This window comes from Bos taurus, chromosome 9 (genome assembly GCF_002263795.3).
Source record: "Bos taurus isolate L1 Dominette 01449 registration number 42190680 breed Hereford chromosome 9, ARS-UCD2.0, whole genome shotgun sequence".
Taxonomy (NCBI): Eukaryota; Metazoa; Chordata; class Mammalia; order Artiodactyla; family Bovidae; genus Bos; species Bos taurus.
Window position 1 is genome coordinate 48,467,062 of NC_037336.1, and position 27,593 is coordinate 48,494,654.

General features: G+C 36.8%; 1 protein-coding gene and 1 pseudogene across 9 annotated transcripts in view; one reads left to right on the forward strand and one right to left on the reverse strand.

Moving 5' to 3' along the window:
* Positions 1-27,593, reverse strand: part of GRIK2 (glutamate ionotropic receptor kainate type subunit 2) — a 731,033-nt gene that overhangs the window by 579,363 nt on the left and 124,077 nt on the right. The window lies entirely within an intron of this gene.
* On the forward strand, positions 3,628-4,248 carry LOC107132767 (large ribosomal subunit protein uL22-like; annotated as a pseudogene).

Below are 27,593 nucleotides of genomic sequence, written 5' to 3' on the forward strand. Positions count from 1 at the left end.
GATGTTAGACAGAAGCAGGGACTTGAAGCTCCTGATCAGCCATGCAATCCTGAGGATAAACAATCGCTATACTTACATCCATTCTGCCCCCACACAACCATTCTGCTTTTCACCTTCAATACAGTATTCATAAATCACATGAGAGAGCCAACACTTTATTCTAAACTGGGCTTTGTGTTAGATGACTTTGCCCAGGTGTAGGCTAATAGTGTCCTTTTAAGGTAGGTGAGGCTAAGTTATGATGTTGGGTAGGTTAGGTATATTAAATGCATTTTGACTCATATTTTAAATTTACAATGGATTTATCTGGACATCAACCCATTGTAAGCTGAGAAAGGTCTGTAGAGAAGAATGATTTTCTATAGATAAATGTGTGGAATTAGAAAATTAGTACTAATAAATATATAAGCCATTATTTATTCTGCTACATGTAAGGTGAGAGAATGTAACAGAGCATCTCCCTTCATGTTTTTGGATTGCAGGTCAAGAAGCAACAGTTAGAACTGGACATAGAACAACAGACTGGTTCCAAATAGGGAAAGGAGTACATCAAGGCTGTATATTGTCACCCTGCTTATTTAACTTATATTCAGAGTACATCATGAGAAATGCTGGATTGGATGAAGTACAAGCTGGAATCAAGACTGCCAGGAGAAATATCAATAACCTCAGATATGCAGATGACACCACACTTATGGCAGAAAGTGAAGAACTAAGAGCCTCTTGATGAAAGTGAAAGAGGAGAGTGAAAAAGTTGGCTTAAAACTCAGCATTCAGAAAACTAAGATCATGGCATCTGGTCCCATAATTTCATGGCAAATAGTTGGGGAAACAATGGAAACAATGACAGACTTTATATTTTGGGGCTCCAAAATCACTGCAGATGGTGACTACAGCCATGAAATTAAAAGACACTTCCTCCTTGGAAGAAAAGTTATGACCAACCTAGACTATTAAAAAGCAGAGACATTGCTTTACCAACACAGGTCAGTCTAGTCAAAGCTTTGGTTTTTCCAGCAGTCATGTATGGATGTGAGAGTTGGACTGTAAAGAAAGCTCAGTGCAGAAGAATTGATGCTTTTGAACTGTGGTGTTGGAGAGGACTTTTCAAAGTCCCTTGGACTGCAAGAAGATCCAACCAGTCCATCCTAAAGGAGATCAGTCCTGAATATTCATTGGAAGGACTGATCCTGAAGCTGAAACTACAATACTTTGGCCACCTGATGCAAAGAACTGATGCACTAGAAAAGATCCTGATGCTGGGAATGACTGAAAGCAGGAGGAGAAGGAGATGACAGAGGATGAGATGGTTGGATGGCATCACCGACTTGATGGACATGAGTTTGACCAAGCTCCAGGAGTTGGTTATGGACAGGGAAGCCTGGCATACTGCAGTCCACGGGGTCACAAAGAGTCGGACATGAGTGTGCAACTGAATTGAACTGAACTGAACAAGATTATCCAGCAAATGAGTTGAAACATGTTGATTTATGCATATTTTCTTTCTTGTTTAACAATAAGCAATTGTGCATAGTTTTATATATATATACCCTGATTACTAGAAATTCTAACTTAATATGACCACATAATTTGCTGTTTTTAAAAACCTGTCAATAAGTATCTGTTTGTAAAAGTATATAAATTTGTTGAACCAAAAATTAGAAGAGTGAACATTGAAGCAATCATCACCCTACTAAGAATAAAGATCAGAGTTAATAAAGCTCTCTTTTCTGAAATAAAGTCAGGGATAATGTTGGAAGGCAACAGGGACTGAGTCATATGCAGAGACTGGTCCACAAGAAGGTCTAAGAGAGGAGTCGGTCTATGCACACATCTAGGGAATCACTTCTACTCGCTGCTTTTACAGCCATCATCCCAGCTTCAACTTCTGGCTATGCACATTAACCTCCACAGTCTCAGTGCATCTTGCTGTACTTTATTTTACTCTATCACACTTTCTACTGCACTGGTGGTATTTGCTTTCCTCTCTTTTATTTATCATATTATATGGTCCTTAAATCAGTGCTGATGCTCAAGAAAAGAAAGTGGAAAACTGTATACCTGATTAATATGTGAATTTGATAGTCCTCCCAGACATAACAGAATTGGCAGCATGTAGTTACACACACTGGAGAAGGCAATGGAACCCACTCCAGTACTCTTGCCTGGAAAATCCCATGGATGGAGGAGCCTGGTAGGCTACAGTCCATGGCGTTGTGAAGAGTCAGACACGACTGAGCAACTTCACTTTTACTTTCATGCACTGGAGACGGAAATGGCAACCCACTCCAGTATTCTTGCCTGGAGAATCCCAGAGACAGAGGAGCCTGGTGGCTGCCGTCTATGGGGTCACACAGAGTAGAACACAACTGAATCAACTTAGCAGCAGCAGTTACACACACATATTATTTTCATAAAGTTGCTCACTCATGTCATATTTGAAATTCACAATACACATTTTGTATAAAGTGAGTGTAATAAAACAGGGAATCTTGACCCATCCTAAAGCATAAAGAAATCAAAACTGGAGAATGAAAGTATATGAATGATTTCAACAGCTTGCTCTTCTCTGAAATTCAGGAATTGGCACTTTAAAGGTATCAGACATTTAAAAAGCAAAAGGGTAATTATTAACTAAGCTCTCTGAATTAGCCCATGGGTCTAGCTGACACTAAAAGAGTTTTTTAAAAAACACATTATTTTCTGTTTTTACAGCAAGAAGAAAAGAACTGAGAATACTGACGGGTATTACCCATGTTTATCTCAACTACTGAATTAATGTGTTTATAAAATAGCATTCATATTTTCTCCATAGTTGGAATGGCTTTCTGTCCTGCTCAAGAATTTAAGGCTCAGATTTAATACTACTTTCTCCATAAAACCCCTCCTAATATTCTTAACTTGAAGATGTTGTTGATGGTTGAACTAAGAATCACAGTCCCAGGCCTTATCACTTATGCTATACTGCTTTTTGCAAGTTTTAATTGTATTTACATCTTAGTCCCAATCAATGGTCAGAGATCTTGCCTTATTCATCTTTGAATCCCCTTCTCTGACTTCCCTCAGCAAGTTCCTAGTATAGTTTGTATCACAGTAGATCTACAAAAAGTGCCTTGCTAATTGTGGCAAAGAAATAGGGACAACTTTTCTGGCTGCCAGACGTTAGTTTCTTTTTACTTGCACTCAAATAGAATTCTATCCTTAGATTTCTTCAAATAGTGATACAAACATAATATTTATAAAAATATTTGATTCATCCATTAAGAAAGAATTTGCCTGTTGCATACTATCAGATATGAAACCATGGGAGAGTGAAAAGAAATTAACACAGACCCAACTTAATCACTTAGCATTCTAACTGGAAGACTGCACATCATGGAAAACTGTTAGTTCATTAATTCAACAACATAGATATGCAGTTTATCATATGCCAGTTATTGTGAATAAAATTATTAGCAAAAATTGATGAAGTCTTAGAAGGTCACGGATCTTGCAGTCTAGATAGAAAAAAAACAGACAATGAAACAATTTGTTATGGTAATGGAAAAATAAAGGACAAATGTTAAGAGCTTCTGGAGAAGATCAGGGGAGAGTTCGGTGGTCAAGCAAAGATACACAGCTTTTCCGGTAAGCTGCCTGAGGTGACCCCTAAAAATGGTGCACTATTCACTTGACCCAGAAAACCCCACAAAATCATGCAAATCAAGAGGTTCAAATCTTCGTGTTCACTTTAAGAACACTCCTGAAACTGCCCAGGCCATAAAGGGTATGCATATCTGAAAAGCCACCAAGTATCTGAAGGATGTCACTTTAAAGAGGCAACGTGTGCCATTCCGTCGTTACAATGGTGGAGCTGGTAGGTGTGCACACGCCAAACAGCGGGGCTGGACGCAGGGTCGGTGGCCCAAAAAGAGTGCTGAATTTTTACTACACATGCTCAAAAATGCAGAGAGTAACGCTGAACTTAAGGGCTTAGATGTAGATTCTCTGGTCATTGAGCACATCCAAGTGAACAAAGCCCCCAAGATGCGGTGCAGGACTTACAGAGCTCACAGTCGGATCAACCCCTACATGAGCTCTCCCTGCCACACTGAGATGATCCTTACTGAAAAAGAACAGATTGTTCCTAAACCAGAAGAGGAGGTTGCACAGAAGAAAAAGATATCCCAGAAGAAACTGAAGAAACAAAAACTTATGGCCCGGGAATAAATGCCGCAAAAAATAAATGCAAATAAAAGTAAAAGTGTTGTTTGTCTTAAAAAAAAAAAGAAAAGAAAGAAAAGATACACAAATGTTTTATTTAAGCTGTGTTTGGTAGATATTACTAATGTCTACCAGCATTCTCCTTCCTGGATATGTGAACAAATTAACACATCCAGAAAGAAGTACTTAAAAGCTTTTGCCTAATTTCTTATGCATTCTTTCTTTGTAGTCCTCCTACTGCAAAATCATGTGTTTAGGTAGAAGTACTATAAGAATGCAAGCAACTAAAAGACAAAGACATCACATGAAGGACACGACAGCCCATGACAGTGACCTCTATCAACAGCAGGCTTGCATGACTCAGAAATAAAGACTTGTTATGCTAAGCCGCTTAGATTTGGTCTTTCCTTTTTTTAATGAATCATAATCTAGCTGATCCAGACTAATACAAAGCTATCTAAGATGAACAGTGATTAGGTAAATGAAAGTGGTGGGAAAGGGGAGAGAACCTGGTGCTCCAAGCGGGAAAATCAACTGGGACAAAGCCCTGACATTAGAGATGACAGGTGCTTTTAAGAAAGTGAGCAAAATTAACTTTATGGTTTAAATTGCTGCAAAAGATCCTAAGTAATTAGTTTTTAGGGAGTTTTTTTTCAAACTGGTCTTTTAGTCCTAAAATTCTGATAGCTCCTAAGGACATATGAGGTACATATCTAATCAACAGTGATACAACCAAGGGGAGACTTTCTCCATAATACCTTCAGAGTATTCATTAAAAAAAATGCCCAACACAATCACTAAAATCTCATTAAATATAAAATATACTGTCTTACTTTAAATGTCTTACTTTACCTTTGATTTAAATAAACCAAAATTAAATAATGCATCTTTCAAAAAATTTTTGTTTCTTTTTTTATATGTAGATTAAAACAAAGCTGAGCTCTTTTTATGTGGTTATTTCCTATCATCTCCCTGAAATGCATAATCCAGAAAAAAAGAAAGGGAAGTAGTAGTTATTTTACCTCACATGACAGCTTATTTCAGGAGAACTCTAATGTACTATTAGGAAAGCTAGAGAATTCCCTGGTGGTCCAGTGGTTGGGCCTCCATGCTTTCACTGCCAAGGGCCTGGGTATCCCAGCACAGTCAAAAACAAACAAACAAAAAGAAAAAGAAAACTAAACAACATTTATCCTCTGTATAATAACTGCTTTAAATTAAAAGTACCTTAGTTACTTTATTTCACTTAATCTTATCTTAAAACAATTCTACTCTACTCAATTTCTGATCAATATATTATTCATTTTTTTACCAAATTTTTAACTTGGTTACACTTCAATTTGAGCAATTGAGAATTAAAACTTCACTCATGGAAAACAATTTTGTGCCGCCAATTAATGTAGTAAAAGATTTGGGAACAGAAATACAGTAAGTAATCAAAAAAACCCACAAAGGTTTACATGAAGACACTTGTAATGGTTCTATAAAATAATACTTCTGGAAACGCACAGGAAAAAAAATCTCATAATTGTTGATTGGCTAATAAAATTAATGATTTGTCTAGATAATTTTATTTTTAATAAATCCCAGTAAACTAGTTTGAAATTAAAACACAAAGCTTATTATAGTAAAACTGGATGATGTTTTGTCTATACAAGTTTCCTTTTCTCATCCAGAATAGATGTGGCAACTCTATCTACTAGAAATTGAACTTTTATCTTTGAAATGTAATTTTATGCTTTCATTTCTTTAGAGAAACTACAGAAATTGGGTATATATCTTTTAATCTAGAAGTTTTATTTTTCTGAAAAACCATATGAATTATGTGAAAAATGAAAAACTAGCATATCAAATATTACAGTTTTGCTGCTTTTATTTAAGCTTTCTTTCAAAATTTGAAATTTTTTTTGCTAGAAACTAAATTTCTTTGATGTAAAATATGGTATAGCAATGCATGGCACATCATACATACATTAATTAGTAATTATGAAAACTTTGACCATAACAACATATTTCCCATGAAAACAATCATAAAACAGCTTTGTATAAGATTTCAAGACATTGCTCTGCAGTGGTACTGTCATAATGTCATTTCTCATTGCACAGTATGTACACTGAGAATATCTGGGAGGTTGTGTTTTACCCTTAGTCTATATAATCACTTGGTTGTTTGCATTTTTTAATTCTTATTTCGACTGTTCACTAGCAGATATACTTTCTCTCAAAGGAGTTGTAAACAAAATGCCAAATGAATCTGGATACCAGATAAATAAGATGCCTCTGATCTTTTTAGTACATCCAGTGAGATTTGAGAATTGAAGAAACATAACCAGTATTTCAATTGTACTGTCTTCCCTGAGTTCCTTTTCCTTCCTGTTCTTTTTTAAAATTTTGTATTTATTTACTTAGGGCTGTTCAGGGTCTTCTTTGTTGCATGGACTTCTCTCTCGTTGCTGCAAGAAGGAGCTGCTGCTGCTGCTGCTAAGTCGCTTCAGTCGTGTCCAACTCTGTGAGACCCCATAGACGGCAGCCCACCAGGCTCCCCCGTCCATGGGATTTTCCAAGCAAGCGTACTGGAGTGGGATGCCATTGCCTTCTCCAGCAAGAAGGAGCTACTCTCTATTAATAGCAGTAGTATGAGGGCTTCTCATTGTGGTAACATCTCTTATTGTGGAGCACAGACTCTCAGGCATGTGGACTTCAGAAGTTGTGGCACCTGGGCTCAGTAGTTGTGGCTCCCAGGCTCTAGAATATAGGCTCAGCAGCTGTAGCACACGAGCTTTGTAGCCCTGTAGCATGTGGGATCTTCTGGACAAGTGATCAAACCCATGTCGCCTACACTGGCAGGTGCGTTTTTTACTACTGAGCCTACTACTACTACTAAAGCATTTTTTACTATTGAGCCTACTACTTTACTACTAAAGAAGTCCCCCTCTTATTCTTATTTGGTTATATAACACCTATAACATTAAACATACATGTACTAGCAGTTTATTAATTGCTACTCCATCCTTTGTACATATTATTTCTGGTGCTTATGAGCTCATGTATTAATTTTGTGTATGAAACAATATAGAAACATTAAAAAATGCTTAATGTTAGAGAAAAAATTCTTTGCAAAACAGCAGTTATCCAATTAACTCTGAAAATTCAGAAAAAGTGTGAAAAATATTGATACCTATTTAGAATTTGGTAGGATGAAAAAAATCTTTCTTCCATTTATAATAATATATTATAGAAAATAGTAACTTCAAAAATTCTCATTATTTTAGTATTCTAAACATGGTACTCATCATTAATAGTTTATTAATAACGTTGGACTTAAAAGACAGAATAACTTTGGAATCCTCATAGGCTCCTTGACTTTTGAGGCAATTTATGTCTTTCAGTCATTGTTTTCAGATAGATATCTGCCGGGAGCCGGTGAGGCATTCTGCTCGTGACAAAGGTCATGAGGAAGGAGGCTCGGCATACGCAAAGGCGGGATCGAGCCTCAGGAGTCCGCCCGGATATTCTCGAGCATTTTCCCCCCAAAAAACCAGAGTCTGCCTACTTTATTGCTTTGTGCTCTCACCTCTGACTTTACTGGGGGCTGTCCCCTACCACCATCTCGCTCTCTCTGTCAAAGAGTTAACTTACAGCTCCAATTAATAAAGTTCCTGGGCAATTAGGAGTGTTTAAATCCAAACCCCTCAGATGGCTCTCTAACTCGCCTGACAAGTTTACCCGGACTCCTACAGCTATGCATACAATTGTTTACAGTCTCCCAGTCTCAAGAGGCATGGGAAGCTTAAGATATTCAAATAGCTTAGAGCCTCTCAGAGAGTTAGAAACTGTCAGAATAAACTAGTAAAGGATTTCATTGATGAGCCAATGCTTGTTGCCAAGTTTTCACATCCCCTGAATTGTATCCTTGAATGTGTATTAATTTAGTTGGTATGTAGAAAAAATAAGTAGTGGCCTTGGTGTTAGTAACTTTAGACCCTTAAGGTAATAAATTCTTTCCTTTGTTGTAAACCCATTACACATCCGCCCTATAGGAATGCAATTTTATCTTCGGAAGATGGCGCCAAACCTTAAAATAATTACTCGTAGAGAAAATAAGTCTTTGTTGATAAGTCCTTGTCAAGAGTCATAAAATATTAGTAGGCCTTCTGGCCAGAAGATGATGTAAATCACCTAAACCATTTGTATACGATAAATTTGCAGGAAAGAAACCCTGGTTTTTGATAAGAATCAAAGACTGCTGACTGTGCATCCCCTATTATCCTCTATGTGTAACTTAGGGTATAAAAGCCCCTGTTAAAAATAAAGCTACGGGCCTTGCTCACCAATGCTTGGTCTCCCCATGTCATTCTTTCCTTTAACTTCCGGCTGAAGTCTCCATCTGGAGCGTGGATATCCTCTGCGACCACTTATTTGCCTGGGCTTCTAAGACCCACTCGAGAAGGTATCTAAGGTGGGGCACCTTCCGCTATTCGAGAGGGCGCCTGTGGCCTCCATGGTCAGAGCTAACCTGGTGTCACGGGTTATATTGATTTTCCGCGTAAACCAAGCTACTCAGCCTCTTTTCTCCACTGAATTTTCCTACTGAGCTATCCTCATTCTATTACTCTTTATATCTCTAATTACCATTTGAATAGGTCGCCGACGCCGTCTCCCCTTCGAATACCCTGGATCAGCCGGGGCTGGTCCTCGGCAGATATCCTTCTCATATATTCTGCTGTAGAGAATACAGAGCTTATCTTGTATCACAAACCAAAATTCAATATCAATTCTAGCTGATTGCACTAAAAGAAAAACATAGGCAAGTCATCAAAACTGTTCCAGATGCACCTTACAGAAATAGGAATTTCTAAAATTCCTTAAGAGAAAGTCAAATACAAAGGTTCAGATAAGCATTATGATTGGTTCCATTGTGAATCAAAAGAAGTTCAAAATTATACAAATATTTTGATAATTTTTACTCATATCTACTATTGCAACTCAAGTCACAGGGGTGGTTCATAATTTTTATATGATTTTATATCCTATCAATAACTCAATCAAAGAATGTGGGTTGCAGAAAAGAAATCATACTTTCCCTCAAGAATGAGACAGAGAAAGTATTTTGTATTCTGGAGCTTAATTAGATGAAGTTTCTTTACCAATACAACAAAATGACTAAAATGCGGTCTGAGATGGCATTTTGTTTCTGTTCTGGAGAGGGGCATACTTTTTATTTTTCATAATTTTATTTCTTTATTGGAGCATAATTGCTTAACAATATTATGTTAGTTTCTGCTATACAATTAAGTGAATCAGCTGTATGTATACATATATCCGCTCCCTCATGAACCTCCCTCCCTCTCCCCCCTATCCTACCTGTCCAGGTCAAGAGATGGAGTTTTGAATCTCCAACATACGTTAGCAGTGTAACCCAAGGAAGATTATATGAAATCTCAGTCTTCCTATATACATTTAAAAAGGAAATAGTAACATTCATAGCATGCAATGATTTTGTGGAATAAGTTGTAATAAAATTCTTAGAATGCTTCATATTAGCACCATTAGCCAAAAAAAAAAAAAAAAACTTTCATTAACTTCACAATGTGCCAACTGCTCATTTTGGACTTGGAGTTTAGAGTATCAACTGTAGAATGATATCTCTTCTATCAAAATATTGCCCATCCACTGAGGCTGATTTAAGTCCCACCTGCTCCATGAATCTTTTTCCAACCTTTCCAGTCTCCATAAATCTGTCTCTACTTTTCATCTCAGCAGCACATCTCGTGTATGCTGTTATATCTCAAGGTGCACTGGGAAATGTTGTGGAGGATACTGAATGGCATGCTGATGAGATTATCCTTAGTTCAGAGGCAAGGCTTAGCCAATTAAAAACTCTCAAACACGGGTAAATGTCTAGAAATACATTTCCAAAGGGCATTAATAGTTTATATTTTAGCATGTTTTGCCAAATTTCCCTCCCAAAAAGTTGTAACAATTTCTACTGCCCTCAATAATGCAGTTTTTAATATGACTGTTTTTAAATCTTTCATTATAGAAAATAAGCTTTCCCATCCTGCAAGGGGATGCTCTGTTGGATTAATTAGATTCTAAATCAAAGAGTATTTTCTAAAGTGGGTTCCTATAGGAGATACTCAGGACATGCTCAAAATAAGCTTGGAAAATTGCTTGTCCAAATACTTTTTACTGGCTCCTTTATTGCAGGGCTTCTCTATTGCACGGCTTCTCAAACTCTTTAATATGCTGAAGTATATACTGTAAATCTCTAAAAGAGATATATATGGGGCCACATTTCCCAAACACATTTGGACATAGAATATTTTCCTCATAGCATTTCAAGGAAATAACATTTCATAGAATACTTTGGGAAATGCTGTTCATTACTTACTCATATATCAGCCAATATTGCTATCTGTTCTTTGCAGAGAATTTATTGCCTTTCCAATGTGATGGGAAGCTACTTATTTTGCCTTACAATCTTTGTGCTCTGCATAACTACCGTAACATATACTGCAAAAAGAGTGTGAAATATATCTTTGCTGATTAGCTGACAATATATTTAACAACAAAAAGATTATATACACTAAAAGTTCAAACAGAGTACATGGGAAAGTAATGCTCCTAAATAGTAAGTAGGACTCAAAGCCATTTCCATCTTTTTAACTAATCAAGATACTTTAGGCTTTCATCACACTCAAAAGTATCATTAAATGCTGGAGTACATAACAGTAACTATTTTCTCTAACAACAATTAAACAGTTGCTATAGTACTTTTTAAAAACTTTATTGCCAACATATTTATCTTAACAAGATGACACACTCCAATAAAAACTTTACCTTGCAATCTTAGTAACTCAAAACACTTGTTGTCTAAAAAACACACATAATGGCTCTTTTTAAGATATTTAAAATTTATCTTTTTATGTGTAAAGAAGATTAGCTTTAGGTTGAAAAGGTTACAATTTAAAATAATCACATAATTATATAGAAGATAACAGACACCAGGAGTCAATTCCTAACTGTGAGAGTCTTACATGTACTATGACTATTGGAATCAATATTCGGAAGCATCACTATGAACAAAGTTAGTGGAGATGATGGAATTTCAGTTGAGCTATTTCAAATCCTAAAAGATGATGATGTTAAAGTGCTGTACTCAATATGCCAGCAAATTTGGAAAACTCAGTAATGGCCACAGTACTAGAAAAGGTCAGTTTTCATTCCAATCCCAAAGAAAGGCAATGCCAAAGAATGTTCAAACTACTGCATAATTCCACACATCTCACATGCTATCAAAATAATGCTCAAAACTCTTCAACAGTACTTGAACCAAGAATGTTCAGATGTTCAAGCTGGATTTAGAAAAGGCAGAGGAACCAGAGATCAAATTGCTAACATCCATTGGATCATCGAAAAAGCAAGAGAGTTCCGGAAAAACATCTATCTCTGCTTTATGGACTATGCCAAAGCCTTTGACTGTGTGGATCACAACAAACTATGGAAAGTTCCTAGAGATGGGAATACCAGACCACCTTACCTGTCTCCTGAGAAATCTGTATACAGATCAAGAAGCAACAGTTAGAACCAGACATGGAACAATGGACTGGTTCCAAATTGGGAAAGGAGTATGTCAAAGTTGTATATTGTCACCCTACTTATTTAACATATGCAGTGTAAACCATGTGAAATGCTGGGCTAGATGAAGCACAAGCTGGAATCAAGACTTCCAGGAGAACTATCAGTAACCTCAGATATGCAGATGATACCACCTTATGGCAGAAAGCAAAGAAGAACAGCCTCTTGATGAAAGTGAAAGTGGAGAGTGAAAAAGTTGGCTTAAAACTCAACATTCAAAAAACTAAGATCATGGCATCTGGTCCCATCACTTCATGGCAAACAGTTGGGAAAACAATGGAAACAGTGACAGACTTTCATTTTGGGGGCTCCAAAATCACTCCAGATGGTGACTGTTCAGTTCAGTTCAGTCGCTCAGTTGTGTCTAACTCTTTGCAACCCCATGAACTGCAGCACACCAGGCCTCCCTGTCTATCACCAACTCCTGGAGTTCACCCAAGCTCATCTCCATCGAGTCAGTGATGCCATCCAGCCATCTCATCCTCTGTCATCCCCTTTTCCTCCTGCCCACAATCCCTCCCAGCATCAGAGTCTTTTCCAATGAGTCAACTCTTCACATGAGGTGGCCAAGGTACTGGAGTTTCAGCTTTAGCATCATTCCTTCCAAAGAACACCCAAGACTGATCTCCTTTAGAATGGACTGGTTGGATCTCCTTGCAGTCCAAGGGACTCTCAAGAGTCTTCTCCAACACCAAGGTTCAAAAGTAGCCATGAAATTAAAAGACGCTTGCTCCTTGGAAGAAAAGTTATGACCAACCTATAAAGCATATTAAAAAGCAGAGATATTACTTTGCCAATAAAGGTCTGTCTAGTCAAAGCTCTGGTTTTCCCAATAGTCATGTATGGGTGTGAGAGTTGGACTATAAAGAAAGCTGAGAACCAAAGAATTGATGCTTTTGAACTGTGGTGTTGGAGAAGACTTTTGAGAGTCCCTTGGACTGCAAGGAGATCCAACCAGTCCATCCTAAAGGAAATCAGTCCTGGGAATATTCATCGGAAGGACTGATGCTGAAGCTGAAACTCCAATTCGGCCACGTGATGCGAAGAATTGACTCCTTGGAAAAGACCCTGATGCTGGGAAAGATTGAAGGTAGGAAGAAAAGGGGACAACAGAGGATGAGACGGTTGGATGGCATCACCAACTTGATGGACATGAGTTTGAGCAAGCTCCAGGAGTTGGTGATGGACAGAGAAGCCTGGCATGCTGCAGTCCAAGGGTTTGTAAAGAGCCAGACATGACTGAGCAACTGAACTGAACACATATCTTTTGGCTTCCCAGGTGGCTCAGTGGGTAAAGATTCCACCTGCCAATGCAGGAGACATAAAGGATGCCAGTTTGATTCCTGTGTCTGGAAGACCATCTGAAGTAGGAAATGGTAACCCACTCCAGCATTCTTGCCTGGAAAATTCCATGGACAGAGAAGTCTTGTAGCCTACAATCCATGAGGTTGCAAAGAGTCAGACATGACTGAGCACATCGTCATTTTTAAGGTATCTTTAGCCTGTTAATAAGATTCTTCATTAAGTAGCCAAATATTGCTTGAGGAACAGAAAGGCACTGGGTAAAATCACAACCAGTAACATGCGATACTTCAGAGGAAGCTAGTAAGTATGACCTGATATCTGCTAGAAGGCAACACATTCTCAGTAATTAAAGTGGAGACTTAAAAGTCAAAATTGTATTTGCCCACTTGACTGTTTCTTGACTAAAATTCATCATGCTGCCCATTTTAAAGTACAATATATTGACAACTGGAAACCTTTTTTAGAATGCTTGGATTTAAAGATGAAGATAAATACCATATTTAATATTTCAATAAATATTAAAAAAGGTTAAAATTTTCTTTGAATTTATAACAGAGTTTATAACAGTAAGATACATAATTTTTAGACTATCTCCTATGAAGATCCCTTTTCATATACTGTAAGTAGTTCCTTTAACATTTAATCTCACTTCTCAGATGTGCAAACTGAGACTTACTCAAGGTAAGCAACTTTCTTAAAGTTTCACAGGTACCAAGTGATAAGTTCAGGTTTCAACTTTCAGTCTATCTCATTTTAAACCTGTTCTCTTTCCCCTGCAGCAGGCTGGCTCTTCATCGTATCTTCATATACTCCAACAAAATCTCCCATATAGTATTATAACATATCCTATAATAGATGCAGATTTGTTAAATAAAAAGCAAAAAATGATAAAAGTAGGTGCCTCATATATTTTCAGTAAGAAAGGACAGGGGATAAAATACATATTCCAGGAAAAAGCAATTGGCCTTTGCTTACATAGTGAGTTAAGAATCTGTCCAATTTGTTCCATAAAAAAGGTTAGCTTGGAACACAAGACTACATAAAATAATTATCAGAGTCAAAACATATCTTGTTCTTCTGCATGTGAATTTATCAAATATAGTAAAAAGATGTTATCACTGAAATATATACATATATATTTTAAGGGTTGAGAAGGCCAACTTGCTTAACATATGAGGAAATTCAGTTTTATATACTTGCCTTTTGCTGGGAAGGCAGCCAAATTTCTAACTGAATCTAAAAAAGTCTATATTTTATTATAGCTATATCCATATAAATGAACAGCATATAAAATATAGACAGCGTCCTTTCAGGTTATTTAAACTATAAGGGATCAGTGTACCATTAAGAAAACATTCCCTGTTTCATCTTTTTCAGGAACTAAAGATTTCAAGATGTCTTCAAAAAATATGTCATTTCAGAATTTCAATGTTTCTATGAATCTACCCAGAAAAGCTGAAAAACAAAACACTGAAAAAGCTATGTGACCACTGTCTTATGTGATTCTATACTGTGTATCCTTGTTAGAGACACAATTTATCATCATGATCTTGTTCCCCTGAAAAAGACCTATATTCTGTCACCACTTTCATTCTTTTTTAAGTGGTAGGATTGCTACTACAGCTGACTCAAACATAACTCTAATATGTCTCAGATTGGGATGTTACACTATTTCAATAAAATACAGCATGTTCTAATTTCAAGTATTAACCATTAAGAGAAAATTGCATTAGAGAATTTATAACCTTAACATTAAATGAGTTCCTTAAAAAAATAATACTCTATGTAAAGACTATATAACAAATGAAGGTATGTTAAGTCTGAATAGAATATAAAACAAAACTAGAATTAGCAAAGCAAGACACATAAAGTCATTGTTTACATTAATCACAGTCAAAATATTATGACAAAGAATTTGAAGCCAGAAGTTTTCCAAGTGTGACAGAATGTTGTCAAAACAAATAATTATTTGAAAACAAGGCTTTTAAAACATAGTGAATATTTATAGTATTTAGTTTTGAGGGGCATGATCACAAATACCACCTGTGTCTCACAAAGGTTTGCTGATTATGGCAAAATGAAAAAAATGGTGGTTTATTGAAAACAGTTATTACTGTGAAGAGAATGTAGTAAAACTGGATGTTTCGAAATATTTTCATTGTGTGAAATGTTTCACAGGATTCTGAACCAGTTAGTTAAGAATATGTAAATCTAAACACAGCTGTTCATTAGAAACATATCTGGAGCATTAGAGAAACAAAGCAATACCCGAGCATTTGTATTTTTAAAAAATTCCAAGATAATTCTGATATGAATCAGAAAAAACAACTGGACTCTACGATGAGCATTTCCTTTTATCTAGTTTGTTTCTGTTTAATATTCAGTGCTCCAATTTCATTTAGTTTATGTTTTCCAATTTCTCCATCAGTTTTAAAAATTCTTTTCAAGACTTTATTAAGTGCAGTAGAAAAGCTTTTATATCAGTTCAGTTCAGTCGCTCAGTCGTGACCTACTCTTCGCGACCCCATGAATCGCAGCACGCCAGGCCTCCCTGTCCATCACCAACTCCTGAAGTTCACTCAGACTCACGTCCATCGAGTCAATGATGCCATCCAGCCATCTCATCCTCTGTCGTCCCCTCCTCCTCCTGCCCTCAATCCCTCCCATCATCAGAGTCTTTTCCAATGAGTCAAGTCTTTGCATGAGGTGACCAAAGTACTGGAGTTTCAGCTTTAGCATCATTCCTTCCAAAGAAATCCCAGGGCTGATCTCCTTCAGAATGGACTGGTTGGATCTCCTTGCAGTCCAAGGGACTCTCAAGAGTCTTCTCCAACACTACAGTTCAAAAGCATCAATTCTTCAGCGCTCAGCCTTCTTCACAGTCCAACTCTCACATCCATACATGAACACAGGAAAAACCATAGCCTTGACTAGACGGACCTTTGTTGGCAAAGTAATGTCTCTGCTTTTGAATATGCTATCTAGGTTGGTCATAACTTTCCTTCCAAGGAGTAAGCGTCTTTTAATTTCATGGCTGCAGTCACCATCTGCAGTGATACATATGTATAAATAGTATATATACACATATATGTATATATATAAATGGCATCACCAACTCAATGGACATGAGTTTAAGCAAGTTCCAGGAGTCGGTGATGGACAAGGAAGCCCGGCATGCTGCAGTCCATGGGGTCACAAAGAGTCAGATATGACTGAGCGATTGAACTGAACTGATATAAATAGTATGTATGATATATATATTTTAGAAATCTTATGAGTTTTTGCCTAAAAATTTTATGACATTTTGATTTCACTTGTTTGACTTTGTATGAATAGAATGCTAGATTTCTAATTTTAAAAGTAGATATTTTTAGAATTAGGTTTACTATAATTAAGGTTTACCGTATAGCACAGGAACTATAGTCAATATCTTGTAATAAACCATAATGGAAATAACTTCAAAAATAATATATGTATACTGTATTATATATATATTATATATATGAATCATATATGCATGTATTGTTTTTGCAAGATCAAACCAGTCATTCCTAAAGGAAATCAACTCTGAATATTCACTGGAAGGACTGATGCTGAAGCTGAAGCTCCAACACTTTGGCCACCCATTGTGAAGAACCAGCTCACTGGAAAAGACCCTGATGCTGGGAAACATTGAAGGCAGGAGGAGAAGGGGACAACAGAGGATGAGATGGCTGGATGGCATCATCAATTCAACAGATATGAGTTTCAGCAAACTCTGGGAGATGGTGGAGGACAGGGAAGCCTGGCATGCTGCAGTCCGTGGCGTCACAAAGAGTCAGACACGACTTAGCAACTGAACAAAATAACCGTAACTGAATCACCTTGCTGTGCACCTGAAATACTGCAGGTCAACTATACTTCAGTAAAATATATATATTAAGAAAAAAAGAATATGTAAATCTAATACTATGTGATTAGTTTACAAGCATAGTTGATTAACTTCAACTGAGATAGAAATTCATCAACTGGATTTCAATAAAAGCCTTGGTAAATTTTTGGCCAACAAATTTCTTTCTTCATTTGGATCTATATATCGTTGTGAGGAATCATTTTTCAGTTTTGAATTAGCCATTAAAACAAATACACTTTAGAACTAGACTTTCAATTTCTGTATTTCAAAGTATTAATTTTCTAAAAAGTAATGATTCATCTTCTAATGCATTATTTCACAAAAATGTTAGAATTCTTTCATTTCTATATTTTAGTCATAACAAAAAAAAGCTTATATCATGAATGAGAGTACTCTTTTTAAAAAATATGTTTTTTCACCATTATCTTTTCTTTTATATTTCTACCTTGCAAATTTTATACCATACACAATGTAAGACAAGCATATATTACTCATAAATAAATGTAATTATACCCTTAAAGATATTTTATGTATGCCATGTGTTATATATGCAGTTTTTACAAATAGACATATTCAACAAAAATAATTTTAGGAACCACAGCTTTAGCAAATGACCCTTTTATTTTGTTTAAGTGTATTCATTATTTAGTTATTTATTTGGCTGCACCAGGTCATAGCTGCGGCATGTTAGATCTTTAATCTTCCTGGCAGCACATGGGATCTTTAGCTGCAGCATGTGGAATCTAGTTCCCTGACCAGGGATGGAATCTGGGCCTCCTGCCTTGGGAGCATAGAGCCTTAGCCACTGGACCACCAGGGAAACCCCACAAATGACTCTTTAAAGGCCCAACTTTTTATAGACTCCTTTTCTTGGGCCGTTACCCAGTTCCATTTTACTATTTAACCAATAGTGTTTACACCTCTCTGTTATATGTGTCCAAAATGTCAGGAATTATGATACTAATCCAATCATTGATCAGAGGTGGTTTCATTAAGAATTCACTACATTTTTCAATGAAACATTTTAAACGAATCTATAAGCTAATCATGAGTAAGATTACTTTAAAATATCTCAAGGTCATTTCACCGTATAACTATTCAGAAATAATAAGAAATGAGCACTGCCATTTTCTATTCCATTTTGCTAATTTCAAAGCAGAGAAATCTTGAGACAATAATTTGTTTTTTTATTTGTGTCTTTCTAACCATAAATTTAAATTATTAGAATGTATATATATTTTGTAAACTTCTTGGAAATCAAAAATGCTTATTAATAATACATTGAGATATGCCACACATATACATTTTAAATAAACATTAAATAATGATTACATTAATATTTCTCTATATAAAGGGAATTTTACTGTACTTAATATTAACTTCACAAGTGCCGCTTGAACCAATTTGATCATAAGGTTTTACAGAATTGGAAAAGATCTTAAAGATCTTCCCCCAGAGCTTCCTTTAAACGACAGCAGAAACCAAATAACTCGATAGTTAAAGGTCAAGGAACCAGGTCATGTAAATCTTTATCCAGTACATCCCCCATTAAACTACATAAATGTACGCATGAGACTTACTGTGAATTAAATTGTAATGATATCTTACTTGAATAAATAATTTCTGATTATATGTAAACCATTGTTGCAAGGTAATTATAATCAGTATTCTTAGCCCCATAAGGTATTTACCCAGAGCCAGAGCAACTTTTCAAAGGCCAAGTAACTGGATGTTTATAAAAGTCCTGCATATTTCCAATAATGTTTCCACTTAGTACATAAGCTGCTTTGAGAAGATCATGACATCGTTTGCATTACTGTTGTTGTTGTTTAGTAGCTAAGTCGTGTTCCACTCTTTGCAATCCCATGGACGGTAGCCCACCAGGCTTCTCTGTCCATGGGATTTTCCAGGCAGGAATACTGGAGCGGGTTGTCATTTCCTTCTCCAGATCTTCCTGACCCAGGGATTGGACCTGTGAACCCACGTCTCCTGCACTGGCATGCAGATGCTTTTACCACTGAGCCACCAGGCAAGCAGAATATTGCATTTTTTAGTCAATTATTTTATTTTATTTTATTTTTATGAATCCTACTCTACTGGGTAGTTTATGTTCATTGCCTGCCTGGAATTCACTATATTTTTTGTTAACACCAGCCCTATTTTATTGCTGTGGTTTAAAGATCTACTCTTCCCCATTTCTCAGATTATAACCTTACCTAACCAAACAAAAAGACTGTGAGCCAATAGGATACAAGGGCACTTATGCTGGGGAACAAAGAAGCTGGAGAAGACCTTCAGAGGATGATGAAATTGGAACTGCTGCAAACTATATTCCCACCCCCTGAATCCTGAGAATATTACAATCACACCCACTCAGGTGCAGTCTTTCAGGATAAACCTCCTTTTTTCCTTCCAGGCCAGAATCCTTTCTTTTTGGGGGTCGGGGGAGGGGGGTGGGCCATGAGGCGTGTAAGATCTTAGTTCCCTAATTGGGACTCAAACTCAAGTCTCCTGTATTATACTAGACCACCAAGGAAGTCCCAGGGCAGAATCCTTGACTGCACTCTTTGTTAAACCTGAGAAAAAACTCGGTCATGCCAGGGGTTGCATATAGCACAATAAGACTAACATGTCATGACTGTTAGCCTTGTTCACCTTTTTCTTTATATGCACAACTCTGCTAGTTCCATATACAGCTAACCCATTATTCTCATTTCCTTAATGATATTATCATCATAGATGAAATGAGACATAATTTCAATTGTTACGGCAATATTCCATTTCCTTTCACATTACTTCATCAATAGATTAAATACAGTTTTACCTGTCAATTTTAGCTAAAATATTCCCTTGTGGCTCAACTGGTAAAGAATCAGCCTGCAATGCAGGAGACTTAGGTTCAGTCCCTGGATTGGGAAGATCCTTTTGGAGAAGAGAAAGGCTACCCACTCCAGTATTCTGGCCTGGAGAATTCCATGGACAGTATAGTCCATGGGGTCACAAACAGTTGGACACAACTGTGACTTTCACTTTCAGTTCAGTTCAGTTCAGTCACTCAGTCGTGTCCGACTCTTTGCAACCCCATGAATCGCAGCATGCCAGGCCTCCCTGTCCATCACCAACTCCCGGAGTTCACTCAAACTCACATCCATTGAGTTGGTGATGCCATCCAGCCATCTCATCCTCTGTCGTCCCCTTCTCCTCCTGCCCACAATCCCTCCCAGCATCAGAGTCTTTTCCAATGAATCAACTCTTTGCATGAGGTGGCCAAAGTATTGGAGTTTCAGCTTTAGCATCATTCCTTCCAAAGAACACCCAGGGCTGATCTCCTGTAGAATGGACTGGTTGGATCTCCTTGCAGTCCAAGGGACTCTCAAGAGTCTTCTCCAATACCAGAGTTCAAAAGCACCCATTCTTCAGTGCTCAGCTTTCTTCACAGTCCATCTCTCGCATCCATACATGACTGCTGGAAAAACCATAGCCTTGACTAGAGTTGGCAAAGTACTGTCTCTGCTTTTCAATATGCTATCTAGGGTGGTCATAATTTTCTTCCAAGGAGTAAGCGTCTTTCAATTTCATGGCTGCAGTCACCATCTGCAGTGATTTTGGAGCCCCCAAAAATAAAGTCTGACACTGTTTCCACTGTTTCCCCATCTATTTCCCATAAAGTGATGGGAACAGATGCCATGATCACACCAATATAAATAGGTACCATTCTGTATCACAGACTCAATGGACATGAGTTCAAGCAAACTCCAGGAGACAGTAAAGGATAGGGAAGCCTGGCATGCTGCAGTCTATGGGGTCACAGAGTCAAACACAATTTAACACCTGAACAATAACTATGTATACAGTTTTAGTTCTCATACCTGGAATTATTATTGAATGACTATTAAATCAATTATTATTGATTTTCACATAGTTTACAGTCTGTCTTTTCAAATATTAACAAGAGTCAATCTTGAATAAACTAATACATTTTTATTGTACATTTTATCAGTTTAAAAAGTTTGTGCATAGCCCATCTTAAGTAATTGTCCAGTTTGTAAACAATATAACTTGTATATACATGTTTTAATGTGGATATTAATTACGCTTTTAACATTTAAATAATCTTCACATTTCTTGAGTAACAATTTTGTGCCACAAAACCTTTAAGTATCTATAAGAACAGTGCTTCTCAAACCTCTTTGCACATATGAATTAACTGGGGACCTTGTCAATTCAGATTCTGATTCAGTAAGTCTGGGTGGGAACCAGAGAATCAGTGTTTCCAGCAGCTTCAAGGAAACATCACTTCTCCTGGTCCAGGGAACACACTGAGGAGTAAGTTAGTAGGTAATAAAATCAATATTTTTAAATAATTTTATTTCTTTATCTTTGCGTGTGCTGGGTCTTTGTTGCTGTTTGGGCTTTTCTCTAGTTGCAGCAAGTGGGGTCTACTCTCTGGTCGTGGTGCACAGGCCTCTCATCACAGTGCTTCCTTCTCTTGTTGTGGAGCATGGGCTCGATGGTATAGGGGCTTCAGTTGTGTAGGGAATGGGCTCAGTCGCTCTGGAGTATATGGGATCTTCACGGAACAGGGATCAAACCTGAGTCTCCTGCATTGGCAGGCAGATTCTTTACCACTGAGCCATCAGGCCAGGGATTGAATCTGAGTCTCCTGAGTTGGCAGGTGGATTCTTCACCACTGAGCCATCAGGGAAGCCCTAAAACTAATATTGATTGTACTACTAAATAGCTTTGCTCCCATGATTTTATTTGGAATTTAGAGTTGAACTAACTATTCCTTCCTCTTAACTGCAAGGGGCCTAGATATATGTACAAGTTTCTCCATGTATGAAATAATAATATATTATCATATGTTATATTCATGCATCAAATGGCTTGATAAATATGTTAAAAGTTCATTTTCAACATATATTTTTTCCCTGCACATGCACACATCCATAGATTATGAATTGCTGGGTAACATCGAAATGTCATTTTCTCTAGGCCAAGACAGGTAATCTACAGAAGATATCACAGGATTAAAGATGCAATCTTTAATACCCAAAGGAATCATATAAGTCAATATAGCAATGCCATAGCTAGTTAAGTTTCTTTTACAAAGAGATAACATTTAATACAATTTTTGAAATTCAGCTAAAGTATGCCAGATAATAGAGAAACAACCCCAAACTTGTAAGTTCTGCGAATTAGTGGTGAGATAAGTCTTCCCTGCTCCTAGAAAGCAGGTCTGAAAAGAAAAGATTTAAGCAACTTCTCAGGATGTATACCTCTTTCACTTTTGGCTAAGTTCCAGATAACTGCAGGATTACTTTCTTTAAAATCATAGTTTGTCTATTATCAATATTCCTTTAAAACATTTAGATGTTTACTTTCCAAATAACCTAGGATTAAAATTCTCAGGTCTGCCTGAGCAATTCTAAAATAACTTTGCTGTTAAAGAAGCAAACCACTGTTACAAACTATGGTGTAAGTAGAATTATAAGCTATTATTTAAACATGTGAAAAAAAGTTGTAAAGCTAAATTTATTTTTGAAAAATCTTTTTCTTTCACCATCCCCCTCCTACCTCAAAACAGCCAAATAGTTGTCAAAACCTTCTAAATATTTGCTTACAAAGACTCAAAATAGCCTTGATGTTGTTCAGACATTAAGTCATATCCTACTCTTTGCCACCCCAAGCACAGAAGCACACCAGACTCCTCTGTCCATGGGATTCTCTAGGCAAGAATATTGGAGTGGGTTGCCATTTCATTCTCCAGGGGAATTTTCCAACCCAGGGATAGAGCTCACATATCTTGTGTCTCCTGCATTGCAGGTAGATTTTTTACCACTGAACCACCAGGGAAGCCTAATGCTTCTAAGCACTAGGTCATGGGTATTGATTTTAAGAAATTATAAATAAAAAGACACGTTAATGTTATTGAAATAAGTTTACCTATTGCTTTTGTTGTTTAAGTCACTAAGTCATGTCCAACTCTTTGCAGCCCCATGGACTGTAGCCTGCCAGGCTCCTCTGTCTTTGGAATTCTCCAGGCAAGAATACTAAAGTGGGTTGCCATCTCCTTCCCTAGGGGATCTTCCAGTTGCAGGAATCAAACCAGCATTCCTGCTTGGCAGGCAGATTCTATACCACTGTGCCACCAGGGAAGCCCATAAGTTTACCTCTACCTCTTTAAAAATTGAGATAGTCATTTATTTAATAGGAATTAAGTGCATGGTTTTTCCTGTGGTCATGTATGGATGTGAGAGTTGGACTGTGAAAAAGACTGAGCACCAAAAAATTGATGCTTTTGAACTGTGGTGTTGGAGAAGACTCTTGAGGGTCCCTTGGACTGCAAGGAGATCCAACCAGTCCATTCTGAAGGAGATCAGCCCTGGGATTTCTTTGGAAAGAATGATGCTAAAGCTGAAACTCCAGTACTTTGGCCACCTCATGTGAAGAGTTGACTCATTGGAAAAGACTCTGATGCTGGGAGGGATTGGGGGCAGGAGGATAAGGGGACGACAGAGGATGAGATGGCTGGATGGCATCACTGACTCGATGGACGTGAGTCTGAGTGAACTCCAGGAGTTGGTGATGGACAGGGAGGCCTGGCGTGCTGCGATTCATGGGGTCGCAAAGAGTCGGACATGACTGAGCGACTTAACTGAACTGAACTGAAGTGCATATTTATAAATTAATAAAAAAGATTATGAGAGAAAATTTAGCCAGCTAATTATAAATAAATTATAGATTTGGAAGAGATTTGTAAGTGTTTCTAAACAACTAGCAAAGCATTGCAAATTTCAAATACTTCATGAATGGTTCCTTTTTGGAAACTTGGTTGAACAGAATAGACAGGATAAAAAGATTGAAATGTAAACTATATTCTTTGCACTTTGCTGTACACACAGTAGTGACATTTCTACAGTTGACTCTTATAATTCATTCTAAGAGAGCAAAGCAATAGAGCAGAAAATACCAAATTGCAAATAATTCAAATATCATTTGGAATGCATGCATTGCTTTCTATTTGATTATAAGTACCCTTGATGTTTTGGAATTTACAGGCAAGACTTCAAACTAAATAGCAAAGCCAAGGTTAATATCTAATTCAGAAGCAGATGGAAAGTTTCCCAGATTCCTCTACCTGGATCATTTCCCCTCTGGGCCCATTCCCCCTAGACTGCAGATAAGGTAGTCAAAGCTTCTCTATAACTTCTTCCTAAGCTTTCAGTTCAAGGCAGAAAGATAACTGCACATTTTTATTTAAAAACTTATTTTCTCGTGGCTGAAATAGAAAGTCTTTCAACATCATTGACCTTCAACTTTTAACGGTTAATTCATTTATTACTTCAGTCCACTAGACACGTATAATGTTCCAGGACTAGAGAATTCATAATTCAGTGTTTAAAAAAAAAATAGATTTGCATACACTGAAGGCTTTATCTTTAAGAGGCTTTAAGTCCTATGTGGCATTATGGTGGATATAAACAAGTAACAGCCACTGTGGTCAAGCTGGCTAGGTGCTTTGTATACATCATAAAATGCAGTCCTCATAGCTCTGACTGGGAGGTGTTACCAATTCCACTTTGTTGGTGAAGAAACTGAAGCTTGGGGAAATTAAATCATTAAGTCATACAGGAAGAAAATGTCAGAGATGGAATTCAAAAAAAGTCTCTCTAAATCTTGATGCTCTTTTCAACATACCAAACTGATTACTAGAGAAGAAAAAGGATCTGTTAAGTGATAATAAATTATAATGGCTTCCAGGCCAAGAGTCTCTGCTACAAATGTACCTTTGGGATAAGCTATATCACAGTTATTTCATGGAATTAAGACATTTGCCCCTACTTACATAAACTTGGCTTCCGTGGTAGCTCAGTTGGTAAAGAATTTGCCTGCAGTGCAGGACACCTGGGTTCGATTCCTAGGTTGGGAAGATCCCCTGGAGAAGGAAATGGCAACCCACTCCAGTATTCTATCCTGAAAAATTCCATGGACGGAGGGCTACAGTCCATGGGGTCACAAGAGTCGGACACAACTTAGTTACTAAACCACCACCATCTAAAACTTAGGTTTTAATAATTTTGTTAGCATTTTAATAACTTATAAAAGAAATTCCTAAGAAAGAGGACTATTCAAGCTTATGAAATAAAAAAAGCTGACAATATTAAAAAGCCTCATGTTCTCTATACAAGCTCTGATATAAAGCTTTGCTTTATTCACATTTTTTTAAATGATGGTAGTCTCAAGAACTCCTTTCATTTAAATTTACCTAAGATTTTGTGTTTTCAGAAGTTGTGCTAATTGGAATTATACTCAGATACATTCAGTCTTTTGTACCTACTGAACTTCAAGATCCTTAAATGCATCATCCTCATTCTGGGACGTCATAGTATCCAGTGTCATCTGACAAGTAATGTGAGAACTCAGTAAATATTTGTTAAGTTTAGTTTCCTCTTACATGCTTTAATTTTCTCTGATATGGTCTTCCATTTGAAAAGAAGATTAAACAGTGAAGCAAACTATGAAGTTTTAAGACAGGATGTTGTATCCGAAAAAAAAATTCATGTCAACATAACAACTTAATTGCCTAAATACTCCACTTCACTAGTTTCTTCGAAGGCAAATACAATGGCAAACAGGTAGAAAATTAACTATTGTCTTTCAGGTTTTTCTTATGTAGTATTTGGTGGTTCCAAAATAATGCATGCTATGTTAGTTATAAACCATGATAATAAAACTAACTCTTGTGGTCCCACCATTAAGTTAAATCCTGGGATGGTATCATTACCTTTCCTTTCCCCTAAACCCAGCCTTCTCACTAGGGGTATTATCTTGATTTTTGTATTTATCATTTTTCTTGCCACATTTTTGAATATCATTTCACACTTATTTGTGTGTTACTAAATACGCAGAGGTTAGTTTTGATGGTATTCAAGCATTGTGTGGCTCAGCTGGTAATGACTCTGCCTGCAGTGCGGCAGACCTGGGTTGGGAAGATCCCCTGGAGAAGGGAAAGGCTACCCACTCCAGTATTCTGGCCTGGAGAATTCCACTGACTGTATAGTCCATGGGATCGCAAAGAGTCGGACATGACTGAGCGACTTTCAATTTCACTTTCAAGCATTGTAATAATGGGACTATACACTGTCCTTTACAACTTATATTTTTCATTTTACATAATGCCCAATAATTCTATTATTCATCTTTATTTTGCCTGCAGTCCATTCATATTTACACCCAGTGAACCATATTCCATTGTATAAATTAGCCATATCTTCATCTTTTTCAGCTTTAAAACATTTTTTAAACCTAATTTCTCAATCTTTGACATTTCAAAAGAAACTTGGCCTTAATTCTGATAGGAAAAATCTGATAAAGCTTTTATTAGGAAATATTTCTAATATATGAATAGAATAATATCATTAGTCTGTATAAGCATACATGAACAAATAGATATGTCTCTAAGACAATAAGTTATATCTCTAAAACCAACTAATCAAGAGCCTCTTTTGCTCTTTGGAGTTCCATAATTTATTAAAACAAAGACCTCTAAAGCAGTTGTCCACAACCTTTATGGCATCAGCAACCAGTTTCATGGAGGACAATTTTTCCACAGACCAGGAGGGGGCAGGGTGGTTTGAGGCTGATTCAAGAGTATTACATTTATTTGCACTTTATTTCTATTATTATTACATCAGCTCTACCACAGAAGTTCAAGTATTAGATTCCAGAGGTTGGGGACCCCTGTTCTAAAGCAGTTATTATGTGTAGTTTCAAAGAAGATATTTTTCAAACTAATTAATTATAAACATAAAGAATGTGAATTTCTGAATGAATTTTTAGGATCAGTGTATCATTTCAAGATCCCTAAAAAAGTCATATCAAATTCTCAAAGTCAGCCATGTTTAATTGGATATACTAAAGAGTTCATGGGAATGCAGTAGTCCCAGCTGCTTCCAAGGTCTGTAGAAAGTTGCATGGCTGTCTGTACTACTTTCCATACAGAATAGTCTGAAGAATTCAAGTGAATATCATTTTAATGATAATAAGGACATAGGTTTTCCACTAATGATTCCAACCTTACTTAGGTAAATCTTGAGTTAGTAAAGTGATTTATTTGGTATGAAAGCTTAAGATGCACTTTGTATCAGATTCATTTCTGCAAAATATTCCTCATGTCTTTACCCATAGCTCTTACAAAATATGCACATAGGTGTGCATTTTGAGACTTTAAAATGTATGAAACTCTTAGTAACATTTAAAATATATCAGGAGCTAATGTTATTGGCAGCTTCTTTCCAAATTAGAAATAAAAGCTCTATTGAGGTTTATCAATCACTAGTCTTTCCAGTCAAGAAATGAAAATGAAAACATTTGTAAGTGATAGTTTTAAATGCACTTTCATGGAACTTTCTTTTTGAAAGTATATATTTATCTAATGTACATAAAAATAAAAGTTGAAAATGTCAGTTCTAAAATCACATATTTCAGTTGAGTTCAGTCGCTCAGTCGTATCTGACTCTTTGTGACCCCATGAACTGCAGCACGCCAG